The sequence below is a fragment of the Balaenoptera physalus genome (genome assembly GCF_965194825.1).
Source record: "Balaenoptera physalus genome assembly, chromosome: 21".
Lineage (NCBI taxonomy): Eukaryota > Metazoa > Chordata > Mammalia > Artiodactyla > Balaenopteridae > Balaenoptera > Balaenoptera physalus.
Window position 1 is genome coordinate 7,281,777 of NC_138902.1, and position 14,460 is coordinate 7,296,236.

Here is a 14,460-nt window from a genome sequence, read left to right on the forward strand (position 1 = left end):
AAGAAGGCGAAGCAGATTGTGTTTCTTAGTGTAGCTCCAATGAGGGCAATGAGGCAGACTTCCATGGCATGTAGGTCGTGAGAGAACAGAATTCCTGGAGCTGTTGAAGAGCTGAGTCCACCTAACTTCCTAAGGAAGGGTGCAGCGAGTTGTCCTACACTCTGAATACATAGAGTGACTGGGAAAGGCTTCTAAGTCTGGATGTTACTTAGAAGAGCAAAGGAGACTGCTGGTACTCAATGTATTTGTAGGAAAAAGGGTGCCTACACTAGGGTGCCTAGTGTCTGGTAGAGTGAAGAAACGTTCAAGTAAAGCAGAACTTCCAATACGACATAATGGAAAATGCTAAGCGCTTTCGCTTCAGCAGGGCTTTTCAGGCCTTAGCTTGAGGCAAGGACTCACGTCAAGTTACCCTGTAGCTCTAGAGCATGACAGGAGGAACTCCCACCCATGCTAGGGAAGCACCGTGTTTCCTTAGAGAAACTCCTTTTCTTTCCAGAGGGCTGCCCACAGTGAATAGAGGCCAGTCAAAGCAGTGTTATTTAGGTATCTCAGGCTGGCATGGATAGAGATTTAAAATGGGAACGCAAGGCTTAGGCATTCAAGTCTTCTTTTCTGGTGAACATGCACCCGGACACCTTCTTTTATCTAAAAAGTCCAAAGAGACTCTAGCTACACTCTGGTCCCTTGCTGAATCAACTTTTCTTCACAGAGTGTTCTGCATATATGGAACTCCCTCATCCTTGGAACGTTCTACCAGTGCTATTGGGCCGAAGCCTAGTTTAAAGTCCTGCATTTTAACAGGAAAAACGGTGATTTGGTTCCAGTAGGAATGCAAGCCTCCTCTCTCCTGTAGGTGTGGGGTCATTGGGTAAGAGTTCCTAGAGGTAGGCGAAGCAGATTGTGTATCTTCGTGAAGCTCCACAGAGGGCAATGAGGCAGACTTCCATGGCATGTAGGACATGAGAGAACAGTTCCCTGGAGCTGTTGAAGAGCTGAGTCCACCTAGCTTCCTAAGGAAGGGTGCTGCGAGTTGCCCTACACTCTGATTACATAGAGTGACTGGGAAAGGCTCCTAGGTCTGGATGTTTCTTAGAAGAGCAAAGGAGACTGCTGGTACTCACTGTATTTGTACGAAAAAGGGTGCCTACCCGAGTGTGCCTAGTGTCTGGTAAAGTGAAGAAACGTTCAAGTAATGCAGACCTTCGAATACGACATAATGGAAACTGCTAAGCGCTTTCGCTTCAGCAAGGCTTTTCAGGCCTTAGCTTGAGGCAAAGACTCACGTCAAGTTTCCCTGTAGCTCTAGAGCAGGACAGCAGGAGCTCCCACCCATGCTATGGAAGCACCGTGTTTCCTTAGAGAAAACTACTTCTCTTTCGTGAGGGCTGCCTACAAAGACCAGAAGCCAGGTAAAAACAGTGTTATTTAGGATTCTTCAGGGAAGCATGTTTAGAGATTTAACATGGGAAAGCAAGGCTTGTGCCTTCAGGTCTTCTTCTCCGGTTAACATGCAGCCGAAACCCTTCTGATTTCTAACAAGTCAATAGAGACTCTAGCTACACCCTGGTCCCTTGCTGAATCAACTTTTCTTCACAGGGTTTTCTGCATGTATCGAACTCCCTCATTCTTGGAACGCTCTAGGTAACCCTTCGGGCCTAAACCTATTCTAAAGTCCTGCAGTGTAACAGGAAAAACTTTGCTTAGATTCCAGGAGGAATGCAACCTGCTTTCTCCTGTAGGTATGGGGTCCTTGGGTAAGAGTTCCTAGAAGAAGGCGAAGCAGATTGTGTTTCTTAGTGTTGCTCCAATGAGGGCAATGAGGCAGACTTCCATGGCATGTAGGTCGTGAGAGAACAGAATTCCTGGAGCTGTTGAAGAGCTGAGTCCACCTAACTTCCTAAGGAAGGGTGCAGCGAGTTGTCCTACACTCTGAGTACATAGAGTGACTGGGAAAGGCTTCTAAGTCTGGATGTTACTTAGAAGAGCAAAGGAGACTGCTGGTACTCAATGTATTTGTAGGAAAAAGGGTGCCTATACTAGGGTGCCTAGTGTCTGGTAGAGTGAAGAAACGTTCAAGTAAAGCAGAACTTCCAATACGACATAATGGAAAATGCTAAGCGCTTTCGCTTCAGCAGGGCTTTTCAGGCCTTAGCTTGAGGCAAGGACTCACGTCAAGTTACCCTGTAGCTCTAGAGCATGACAGGAGGAACTCCCACCCATGCTAGGGAAGCACCGTGTTTCCTTAGAGAAACTCCTTTTCTTTCCAGAGGGCTGCCCACAGTGAATAGAGGCCAGTCAAAGCAGTGTTATTTAGGTATCTCAGGCTGGCATGGATAGAGATTTAAAATGGGAACGCAAGGCTTAGGCATTCAAGTCTTCTTTTCTGGTGAACATGCACCCGGACACCTTCTTTTATCTAAAAAGTCCAAAGAGACTCTAGCTACACTCTGGTCCCTTGCTGAATCAACTTTTCTTCACAGAGTGTTCTGCATATATGGAACTCCCTCATCCTTGGAACGTTCTACCAGTGCTATTGGGCCGAAGCCTAGTTTAAAGTCCTGCATTTTAACAGGAAAAACGGTGATTTGGTTCCAGTAGGAATGCAAGCCTCCTCTCTCCTGTAGGTATGGGGTCATTGGGTAAGAGTTCCTAGAGGTAGGCGAAGCAGATTGTGTATCTTTGTGAAGCTCCACAGAGGGCAATGAGGCAGACTTCCATGGCATGTAGGACATGAGAGAACAGATCCCTGGAGCTGTTGAAGAGCTGAGTCCACCTAGCTTCCTAAGGAAGGGTGCTGCGAGTTGCCCTACACTCTGATTACATAGAGTGACTGGGAAAGGCTCCTAGGTCTGGATGTTTCTTAGAAGAGCAAAGGAGACTGCTGGTACTCACTGTATTTGTACGAAAAAGGGTGCCTACCCGAGTGTGCCTAGTGTCTGGTAAAGTGAAGAAACGTTCAAGTAATGCAGACCTTCGAATACGACATAATGGAAACTGCTAAGCGCTTTCGCTTCAGCAAGGCTTTTCAGGCCTTAGCTTGAGGCAAAGACTCACGTCAAGTTTCCCTGTAGCTCTAGAGCAGGACAGCAGGAGCTCCCACCCATGCTATGGAAGCACCGTGTTTCCTTAGAGAAAACTACTTCTCTTTCGTGAGGGCTGCCTACAAAGACCAGAAGCCAGGTAAAAACAGTGTTATTTAGGATTCTTCAGGGAAGCATGTTTAGAGATTTAACATGGGAAAGCAAGGCTTGTGCCTTCAGGTCTTCTTCTCCGGTTAACATGCAGCCGAAACCCTTCTGATTTCTAACAAGTCAATAGAGACTCTAGCTACACCCTGGTCCCTTGCTGAATCAACTTTTCTTCACAGGGTTTTCTGCATGTATCGAACTCCCTCATTCTTGGAACGCTCTAGGTAACCCTTCGGGCCTAAACCTATTCTAAAGTCCTGCAGTGTAACAGGAAAAACTTTGCTTAGATTCCAGGAGGAATGCAATCTGCTTTCTCCTGTAGGTATGGGGTCCTTGGGTAAGAGTTCCTAGAAGAAGGCGAAGCAGATTGTGTTTCTTAGTGTAGCTCCAATGAGGGCAATGAGGCAGACTTCCATGGCATGTAGGTCGTGAGAGAACAGAATTCCTGGAGCTGTTGAAGAGCTGAGTCCACCTAACTTCCTAAGGAAGGGTGCAGCGAGTTGTCCTACACTCTGAATACATAGAGTGACTGGGAAAGGCTTCTAAGTCTGGATGTTACTTAGAAGAGCAAAGGAGACTGCTGGTACTCAATGTATTTGTAGGAAAAAGGGTGCCTACACTAGGGTGCCTAGTGTCTGGTAGAGTGAAGAAACGTTCAAGTAAAGCAGAACTTCCAATACGACATAATGGAAAATGCTAAGCGCTTTCGCTTCAGCAGGGCTTTTCAGGCCTTAGCTTGAGGCAAGGACTCACGTCAAGTTACCCTGTAGCTCTAGAGCATGACAGGAGGAACTCCCACCCATGCTAGGGAAGCACCGTGTTTCCTTAGAGAAACTCCTTTTCTTTCCAGAGGGCTGCCCACAGTGAATAGAGGCCAGTCAAAGCAGTGTTATTTAGGTATCTCAGGCTGGCATGGATAGAGATTTAAAATGGGAACGCAAGGCTTAGGCATTCAAGTCTTCTTTTCTGGTGAACATGCACCCGGACACCTTCTTTTATCTAAAAAGTCCAAAGAGACTCTAGCTACACTCTGGTCCCTTGCTGAATCAACTTTTCTTCACAGAGTGTTCTGCATATATGGAACTCCCTCATCCTTGGAACGTTCTACCAGTGCTATTGGGCCGAAGCCTAGTTTAAAGTCCTGCATTTTAACAGGAAAAACGGTGATTTGGTTCCAGTAGGAATGCAAGCCTCCTCTCTCCTGTAGGTATGGGGTCATTGGGTAAGAGTTCCTAGAGGTAGGCGAAGCAGATTGTGTATCTTTGTGAAGCTCCACAGAGGGCAATGAGGCAGACTTCCATGGCATGTAGGACATGAGAGAACAGATCCCTGGAGCTGTTGAAGAGCTGAGTCCACCTAGCTTCCTAAGGAAGGGTGCTGCGAGTTGCCCTACACTCTGATTACATAGAGTGACTGGGAAAGGCTCCTAGGTCTGGATGTTTCTTAGAAGAGCAAAGGAGACTGCTGGTACTCACTGTATTTGTACGAAAAAGGGTGCCTACCCGAGTGTGCCTAGTGTCTGGTAAAGTGAAGAAACGTTCAAGTAATGCAGACCTTCGAATACGACATAATGGAAACTGCTAAGCGCTTTCGCTTCAGCAAGGCTTTTCAGGCCTTAGCTTGAGGCAAAGACTCACGTCAAGTTTCCCTGTAGCTCTAGAGCAGGACAGCAGGAGCTCCCACCCATGCTATGGAAGCACCGTGTTTCCTTAGAGAAAACTACTTCTCTTTCGTGAGGGCTGCCTACAAAGACCAGAAGCCAGGTAAAAACAGTGTTATTTAGGATTCTTCAGGGAAGCATGTTTAGAGATTTAACATGGGAAAGCAAGGCTTGTGCCTTCAGGTCTTCTTCTCCGGTTAACATGCAGCCGAAACCCTTCTGATTTCTAACAAGTCAATAGAGACTCTAGCTACACCCTGGTCCCTTGCTGAATCAACTTTTCTTCACAGGGTTTTCTGCATGTATCGAACTCCCTCATTCTTGGAACGCTCTAGGTAACCCTTCGGGCCTAAACCTATTCTAAAGTCCTGCAGTGTAACAGGAAAAACTTTGCTTAGATTCCAGGAGGAATGCAACCTGCTTTCTCCTGTAGGTATGGGGTCCTTGGGTAAGAGTTCCTAGAAGAAGGCGAAGCAGATTGTGTTTCTTAGTGTTGCTCCAATGAGGGCAATGAGGCAGACTTCCATGGCATGTAGGTCGTGAGAGAACAGAATTCCTGGAGCTGTTGAAGAGCTGAGTCCACCTAACTTCCTAAGGAAGGGTGCAGCGAGTTGTCCTACACTCTGAGTACATAGAGTGACTGGGAAAGGCTTCTAAGTCTGGATGTTACTTAGAAGAGCAAAGGAGACTGCTGGTACTCAATGTATTTGTAGGAAAAAGGGTGCCTATACTAGGGTGCCTAGTGTCTGGTAGAGTGAAGAAACGTTCAAGTAAAGCAGAACTTCCAATACGACATAATGGAAAATGCTAAGCGCTTTCGCTTCAGCAGGGCTTTTCAGGCCTTAGCTTGAGGCAAGGACTCACGTCAAGTTACCCTGTAGCTCTAGAGCATGACAGGAGGAACTCCCACCCATGCTAGGGAAGCACCGTGTTTCCTTGGAGAAACTCCTTTTCTTTCCAGAGGGCTGCCCACAGTGAATAGAGGCCAGTCAAAGCAGTGTTATTTAGGTATCTCAGGCTGGCATGGATAGAGATTTAAAATGGGAACGCAAGGCTTAGGCATTCAAGTCTTCTTTTCTGGTGAACATGCACCCGGACACCTTCTTTTATCTAAAAAGTCCAAAGAGACTCTAGCTACACTCTGGTCCCTTGCTGAATCAACTTTTCTTCACAGAGTGTTCTGCATATATGGAACTCCCTCATCCTTGGAACGTTCTACCAGTGCTATTGGGCCGAAGCCTAGTTTAAAGTCCTGCATTTTAACAGGAAAAACGGTGATTTGGTTCCAGTAGGAATGCAAGCCTCCTCTCTCCTGTAGGTATGGGGTCATTGGGTAAGAGTTCCTAGAGGTAGGCGAAGCAGATTGTGTATCTTTGTGAAGCTCCACAGAGGGCAATGAGGCAGACTTCCATGGCATGTAGGACATGAGAGAACAGATCCCTGGAGCTGTTGAAGAGCTGAGTCCACCTAGCTTCCTAAGGAAGGGTGCTGCGAGTTGCCCTACACTCTGATTACATAGAGTGACTGGGAAAGGCTCCTAGGTCTGGATGTTTCTTAGAAGAGCAAAGGAGACTGCTGGTACTCACTGTATTTGTACGAAAAAGGGTGCCTACCCGAGTGTGCCTAGTGTCTGGTAAAGTGAAGAAACGTTCAAGTAATGCAGACCTTCGAATACGACATAATGGAAACTGCTAAGCGCTTTCGCTTCAGCAAGGCTTTTCAGGCCTTAGCTTGAGGCAAAGACTCACGTCAAGTTTCCCTGTAGCTCTAGAGCAGGACAGCAGGAGCTCCCACCCATGCTATGGAAGCACCGTGTTTCCTTAGAGAAAACTACTTCTCTTTCGTGAGGGCTGCCTACAAAGACCAGAAGCCAGGTAAAAACAGTGTTATTTAGGATTCTTCAGGGAAGCATGTTTAGAGATTTAACATGGGAAAGCAAGGCTTGTGCCTTCAGGTCTTCTTCTCCGGTTAACATGCAGCCGAAACCCTTCTGATTTCTAACAAGTCAATAGAGACTCTAGCTACACCCTGGTCCCTTGCTGAATCAACTTTTCTTCACAGGGTTTTCTGCATGTATCGAACTCCCTCATTCTTGGAACGCTCTAGGTAACCCTTCGGGCCTAAACCTATTCTAAAGTCCTGCAGTGTAACAGGAAAAACTTTGCTTAGATTCCAGTAGGAATGCAACCTGCTTTCTCCTGTAGGTATGGGGTCCTTGGGTAAGAGTTCCTAGAAGAAGGCGAAGCAGATTGTGTTTCTTAGTGTTGCTCCAATGAGGGCAATGAGGCAGACTTCCATGGCATGTAGGTCGTGAGAGAACAGAATTCCTGGAGCTGTTGAAGAGCTGAGTCCACCTAACTTCCTAAGGAAGGGTGCAGCGAGTTGTCCTACACTCTGAATACATAGAGTGACTGGGAAAGGCTTCTAAGTCTGGATGTTACTTAGAAGAGCAAAGGAGACTGCTGGTACTCAATGTATTTGTAGGAAAAAGGGTGCCTACACTAGGGTGCCTAGTGTCTGGTAGAGTGAAGAAACGTTCAAGTAAAGCAGAACTTCCAATACGACATAATGGAAAATGCTAAGCGCTTTCGCTTCAGCAGGGCTTTTCAGGCCTTAGCTTGAGGCAAGGACTCACGTCAAGTTACCCTGTAGCTCTAGAGCATGACAGGAGGAACTCCCACCCATGCTAGGGAAGCACCGTGTTTCCTTGGAGAAACTCCTTTTCTTTCCAGAGGGCTGCCCACAGTGAATAGAGGCCAGTCAAAGCAGTGTTATTTAGGTATCTCAGGCTGGCATGGATAGAGATTTAAAATGGGAACGCAAGGCTTAGGCATTCAAGTCTTCTTTTCTGGTGAACATGCACCCGGACACCTTCTTTTATCTAAAAAGTCCAAAGAGACTCTAGCTACACTCTGGTCCCTTGCTGAATCAACTTTTCTTCACAGAGTGTTCTGCATATATGGAACTCCCTCATCCTTGGAACGTTCTACCAGTGCTATTGGGCCGAAGCCTAGTTTAAAGTCCTGCATTTTAACAGGAAAAACGGTGATTTGGTTCCAGTAGGAATGCAAGCCTCCTCTCTCCTGTAGGTGTGGGGTCATTGGGTAAGAGTTCCTAGAGGTAGGCGAAGCAGATTGTGTATCTTTGTGAAGCTCCACAGAGGGCAATGAGGCAGACTTCCATGGCATGTAGGACATGAGAGAACAGTTCCCTGGAGCTGTTGAAGAGCTGAGTCCACCTAGCTTCCTAAGGAAGGGTGCTGCGAGTTGCCCTACACTCTGATTACATAGAGTGACTGGGAAAGGCTCCTAGGTCTGGATGTTTCTTAGAAGAGCAAAGGAGACTGCTGGTACTCACTGTATTTGTACGAAAAAGGGTGCCTACCCGAGTGTGCCTAGTGTCTGGTAAAGTGAAGAAACGTTCAAGTAATGCAGACCTTCGAATACGACATAATGGAAACTGCTAAGCGCTTTCGCTTCAGCAAGGCTTTTCAGGCCTTAGCTTGAGGCAAAGACTCACGTCAAGTTTCCCTGTAGCTCTAGAGCAGGACAGCAGGAGCTCCCACCCATGCTATGGAAGCACCGTGTTTCCTTAGAGAAAACAACTTCTCTTTCGTGAGGGCTGCCTACAAAGACCAGAAGCCAGGTAAAAACAGTGTTATTTAGGATTCTTCAGGGAAGCATGTTTAGAGATTTAACATGGGAAAGCAAGGCTTGTGCCTTCAGGTCTTCTTCTCCGGTTAACATGCAGCCGAAACCCTTCTGATTTCTAACAAGTCAATAGAGACTCTAGCTACACCCTGGTCCCTTGCTGAATCAACTTTTCTTCACAGGGTTTTCTGCATGTATCGAACTCCCTCATTCTTGGAACGCTCTAGGTAACCCTTCGGGCCTAAACCTATTCTAAAGTCCTGCAGTGTAACAGGAAAAACTTTGCTTAGATTCCAGGAGGAATGCAACCTGCTTTCTCCTGTAGGTATGGGGTCCTTGGGTAAGAGTTCCTAGAAGAAGGCGAAGCAGATTGTGTTTCTTAGTGTTGCTCCAATGAGGGCAATGAGGCAGACTTCCATGGCATGTAGGTCGTGAGAGAACAGAATTCCTGGAGCTGTTGAAGAGCTGAGTCCACCTAACTTCCTAAGGAAGGGTGCAGCGAGTTGTCCTACACTCTGAGTACATAGAGTGACTGGGAAAGGCTTCTAAGTCTGGATGTTACTTAGAAGAGCAAAGGAGACTGCTGGTACTCAATGTATTTGTAGGAAAAAGGGTGCCTATACTAGGGTGCCTAGTGTCTGGTAGAGTGAAGAAACGTTCAAGTAAAGCAGAACTTCCAATACGACATAATGGAAAATGCTAAGCGCTTTCGCTTCAGCAGGGCTTTTCAGGCCTTAGCTTGAGGCAAGGACTCACGTCAAGTTACCCTGTAGCTCTAGAGCATGACAGGAGGAACTCCCACCCATGCTAGGGAAGCACCGTGTTTCCTTAGAGAAACTCCTTTTCTTTCCAGAGGGCTGCCCACAGTGAATAGAGGCCAGTCAAAGCAGTGTTATTTAGGTATCTCAGGCTGGCATGGATAGAGATTTAAAATGGGAACGCAAGGCTTAGGCATTCAAGTCTTCTTTTCTGGTGAACATGCACCCGGACACCTTCTTTTATCTAAAAAGTCCAAAGAGACTCTAGCTACACTCTGGTCCCTTGCTGAATCAACTTTTCTTCACAGAGTGTTCTGCATATATGGAACTCCCTCATCCTTGGAACGTTCTACCAGTGCTATTGGGCCGAAGCCTAGTTTAAAGTCCTGCATTTTAACAGGAAAAACGGTGATTTGGTTCCAGTAGGAATGCAAGCCTCCTCTCTCCTGTAGGTATGGGGTCATTGGGTAAGAGTTCCTAGAGGTAGGCGAAGCAGATTGTGTATCTTTGTGAAGCTCCACAGAGGGCAATGAGGCAGACTTCCATGGCATGTAGGACATGAGAGAACAGATCCCTGGAGCTGTTGAAGAGCTGAGTCCACCTAGCTTCCTAAGGAAGGGTGCTGCGAGTTGCCCTACACTCTGATTACATAGAGTGACTGGGAAAGGCTCCTAGGTCTGGATGTTTCTTAGAAGAGCAAAGGAGACTGCTGGTACTCACTGTATTTGTACGAAAAAGGGTGCCTACCCGAGTGTGCCTAGTGTCTGGTAAAGTGAAGAAACGTTCAAGTAATGCAGACCTTCGAATACGACATAATGGAAACTGCTAAGCGCTTTCGCTTCAGCAAGGCTTTTCAGGCCTTAGCTTGAGGCAAAGACTCACGTCAAGTTTCCCTGTAGCTCTAGAGCAGGACAGCAGGAGCTCCCACCCATGCTATGGAAGCACCGTGTTTCCTTAGAGAAAACTACTTCTCTTTCGTGAGGGCTGCCTACAAAGACCAGAAGCCAGGTAAAAACAGTGTTATTTAGGATTCTTCAGGGAAGCATGTTTAGAGATTTAACATGGGAAAGCAAGGCTTGTGCCTTCAGGTCTTCTTCTCCGGTTAACATGCAGCCGAAACCCTTCTGATTTCTAACAAGTCAATAGAGACTCTAGCTACACCCTGGTCCCTTGCTGAATCAACTTTTCTTCACAGGGTTTTCTGCATGTATCGAACTCCCTCATTCTTGGAACGCTCTAGGTAACCCTTCGGGCCTAAACCTATTCTAAAGTCCTGCAGTGTAACAGGAAAAACTTTGCTTAGATTCCAGGAGGAATGCAACCTGCTTTCTCCTGTAGGTATGGGGTCCTTGGGTAAGAGTTCCTAGAAGAAGGCGAAGCAGATTGTGTTTCTTAGTGTAGCTCCAATGAGGGCAATGAGGCAGACTTCCATGGCATGTAGGTCGTGAGAGAACAGAATTCCTGGAGCTGTTGAAGAGCTGAGTCCACCTAACTTCCTAAGGAAGGGTGCAGCGAGTTGTCCTACACTCTGAATACATAGAGTGACTGGGAAAGGCTTCTAAGTCTGGATGTTACTTAGAAGAGCAAAGGAGACTGCTGGTACTCAATGTATTTGTAGGAAAAAGGGTGCCTACACTAGGGTGCCTAGTGTCTGGTAGAGTGAAGAAACGTTCAAGTAAAGCAGAACTTCCAATACGACATAATGGAAAATGCTAAGCGCTTTCGCTTCAGCAGGGCTTTTCAGGCCTTAGCTTGAGGCAAGGACTCACGTGAAGTTACCCTGTAGCTCTAGAGCATGACAGGAGGAACTCCCACCCATGCTAGGGAAGCACCGTGTTTCCTTTGAGAAACTCCTTTTCTTTCCAGAGGGCTGCCCACAGTGAATAGAGGCCAGTCAAAGCAGTGTTATTTAGGTATCTCAGGCTGGCATGGATAGAGATTTAAAATGGGAACGCAAGGCTTAGGCATTCAAGTCTTCTTTTCTGGTGAACATGCACCCGGACACCTTCTTTTATCTAAAAAGTCCAAAGAGACTCTAGCTACACTCTGGTCCCTTGCTGAATCAACTTTTCTTCACAGAGTGTTCTGCATATATGGAACTCCCTCATCCTTGGAACGTTCTACCAGTGCTATTGGGCCGAAGCCTAGTTTAAAGTCCTGCATTTTAACAGGAAAAACGGTGATTTGGTTCCAGTAGGAATGCAAGCCTCCTCTCTCCTGTAGGTATGGGGTCATTGGGTAAGAGTTCCTAGAGGTAGGCGAAGCAGATTGTGTATCTTTGTGAAGCTCCACAGAGGGCAATGAGGCAGACTTCCATGGCATGTAGGACATGAGAGAACAGATCCCTGGAGCTGTTGAAGAGCTGAGTCCACCTAGCTTCCTAAGGAAGGGTGCTGCGAGTTGCCCTACACTCTGATTACATAGAGTGACTGGGAAAGGCTCCTAGGTCTGGATGTTTCTTAGAAGAGCAAAGGAGACTGCTGGTACTCACTGTATTTGTACGAAAAAGGGTGCCTACCCGAGTGTGCCTAGTGTCTGGTAAAGTGAAGAAACGTTCAAGTAATGCAGACCTTCGAATACGACATAATGGAAACTGCTAAGCGCTTTCGCTTCAGCAAGGCTTTTCAGGCCTTAGCTTGAGGCAAAGACTCACGTCAAGTTTCCCTGTAGCTCTAGAGCAGGACAGCAGGAGCTCCCACCCATGCTATGGAAGCACCGTGTTTCCTTAGAGAAAACTACTTCTCTTTCGTGAGGGCTGCCTACAAAGACCAGAAGCCAGGTAAAAACAGTGTTATTTAGGATTCTTCAGGGAAGCATGTTTAGAGATTTAACATGGGAAAGCAAGGCTTGTGCCTTCAGGTCTTCTTCTCCGGTTAACATGCAGCCGAAACCCTTCTGATTTCTAACAAGTCAATAGAGACTCTAGCTACACCCTGGTCCCTTGCTGAATCAACTTTTCTTCACAGGGTTTTCTGCATGTATCGAACTCCCTCATTCTTGGAACGCTCTAGGTAACCCTTCGGGCCTAAACCTATTCTAAAGTCCTGCAGTGTAACAGGAAAAACTTTGCTTAGATTCCAGGAGGAATGCAACCTGCTTTCTCCTGTAGGTATGGGGTCCTTGGGTAAGAGTTCCTAGAAGAAGGCGAAGCAGATTGTGTTTCTTAGTGTAGCTCCAATGAGGGCAATGAGGCAGACTTCCATGGCATGTAGGTCGTGAGAGAACAGAATTCCTGGAGCTGTTGAAGAGCTGAGTCCACCTAACTTCCTAAGGAAGGGTGCAGCGAGTTGTCCTACACTCTGAATACATAGAGTGACTGGGAAAGGCTTCTAAGTCTGGATGTTACTTAGAAGAGCAAAGGAGACTGCTGGTACTCAATGTATTTGTAGGAAAAAGGGTGCCTACACTAGGGTGCCTAGTGTCTGGTAGAGTGAAGAAACGTTCAAGTAAAGCAGAACTTCCAATACGACATAATGGAAAATGCTAAGCGCTTTCGCTTCAGCAGGGCTTTTCAGGCCTTAGCTTGAGGCAAGGACTCACGTCAAGTTACCCTGTAGCTCTAGAGCATGACAGGAGGAACTCCCACCCATGCTAGGGAAGCACCGTGTTTCCTTAGAGAAACTCCTTTTCTTTCCAGAGGGCTGCCCACAGTGAATAGAGGCCAGTCAAAGCAGTGTTATTTAGGTATCTCAGGCTGGCATGGATAGAGATTTAAAATGGGAACGCAAGGCTTAGGCATTCAAGTCTTCTTTTCTGGTGAACATGCACCCGGACACCTTCTTTTATCTAAAAAGTCCAAAGAGACTCTAGCTACACTCTGGTCCCTTGCTGAATCAACTTTTCTTCACAGAGTGTTCTGCATATATGGAACTCCCTCATCCTTGGAACGTTCTACCAGTGCTATTGGGCCGAAGCCTAGTTTAAAGTCCTGCATTTTAACAGGAAAAACGGTGATTTGGTTCCAGTAGGAATGCAAGCCTCCTCTCTCCTGTAGGTGTGGGGTCATTGGGTAAGAGTTCCTAGAGGTAGGCGAAGCAGATTGTGTATCTTTGTGAAGCTCCACAGAGGGCAATGAGGCAGACTTCCATGGCATGTAGGACATGAGAGAACAGTTCCCTGGAGCTGTTGAAGAGCTGAGTCCACCTAGCTTCCTAAGGAAGGGTGCTGCGAGTTGCCCTACACTCTGATTACATAGAGTGACTGGGAAAGGCTCCTAGGTCTGGATGTTTCTTAGAAGAGCAAAGGAGACTGCTGGTACTCACTGTATTTGTACGAAAAAGGGTGCCTACCCGAGTGTGCCTAGTGTCTGGTAAAGTGAAGAAACGTTCAAGTAATGCAGACCTTCGAATACGACATAATGGAAACTGCTAAGCGCTTTCGCTTCAGCAAGGCTTTTCAGGCCTTAGCTTGAGGCAAAGACTCACGTCAAGTTTCCCTGTAGCTCTAGAGCAGGACAGCAGGAGCTCCCACCCATGCTATGGAAGCACCGTGTTTCCTTAGAGAAAACTACTTCTCTTTCGTGAGGGCTGCCTACAAAGACCAGAAGCCAGGTAAAAACAGTGTTATTTAGGATTCTTCAGGGAAGCATGTTTAGAGATTTAACATGGGAAAGCAAGGCTTGTGCCTTCAGGTCTTCTTCTCCGGTTAACATGCAGCCGAAACCCTTCTGATTTCTAACAAGTCAATAGAGACTCTAGCTACACCCTGGTCCCTTGCTGAATCAACTTTTCTTCACAGGGTTTTCTGCATGTATCGAACTCCCTCATTCTTGGAACGCTCTAGGTAACCCTTCGGGCCTAAACCTATTCTAAAGTCCTGCAGTGTAACAGGAAAAACTTTGCTTAGATTCCAGGAGGAATGCAACCTGCTTTCTCCTGTAGGTATGGGGTCCTTGGGTAAGAGTTCCTAGAAGAAGGCGAAGCAGATTGTGTTTCTTAGTGTTGCTCCAATGAGGGCAATGAGGCAGACTTCCATGGCATGTAGGTCGTGAGAGAACAGAATTCCTGGAGCTGTTGAAGAGCTGAGTCCACCTAACTTCCTAAGGAAGGGTGCAGCGAGTTGTCCTACACTCTGAGTACATAGAGTGACTGGGAAAGGCTTCTAAGTCTGGATGTTACTTAGAAGAGCAAAGGAGACTGCTGGTACTCAATGTATTTGTAGGAAAAAGGGTGCCTATACTAGGGTGCCTAGTGTCTGGTAGA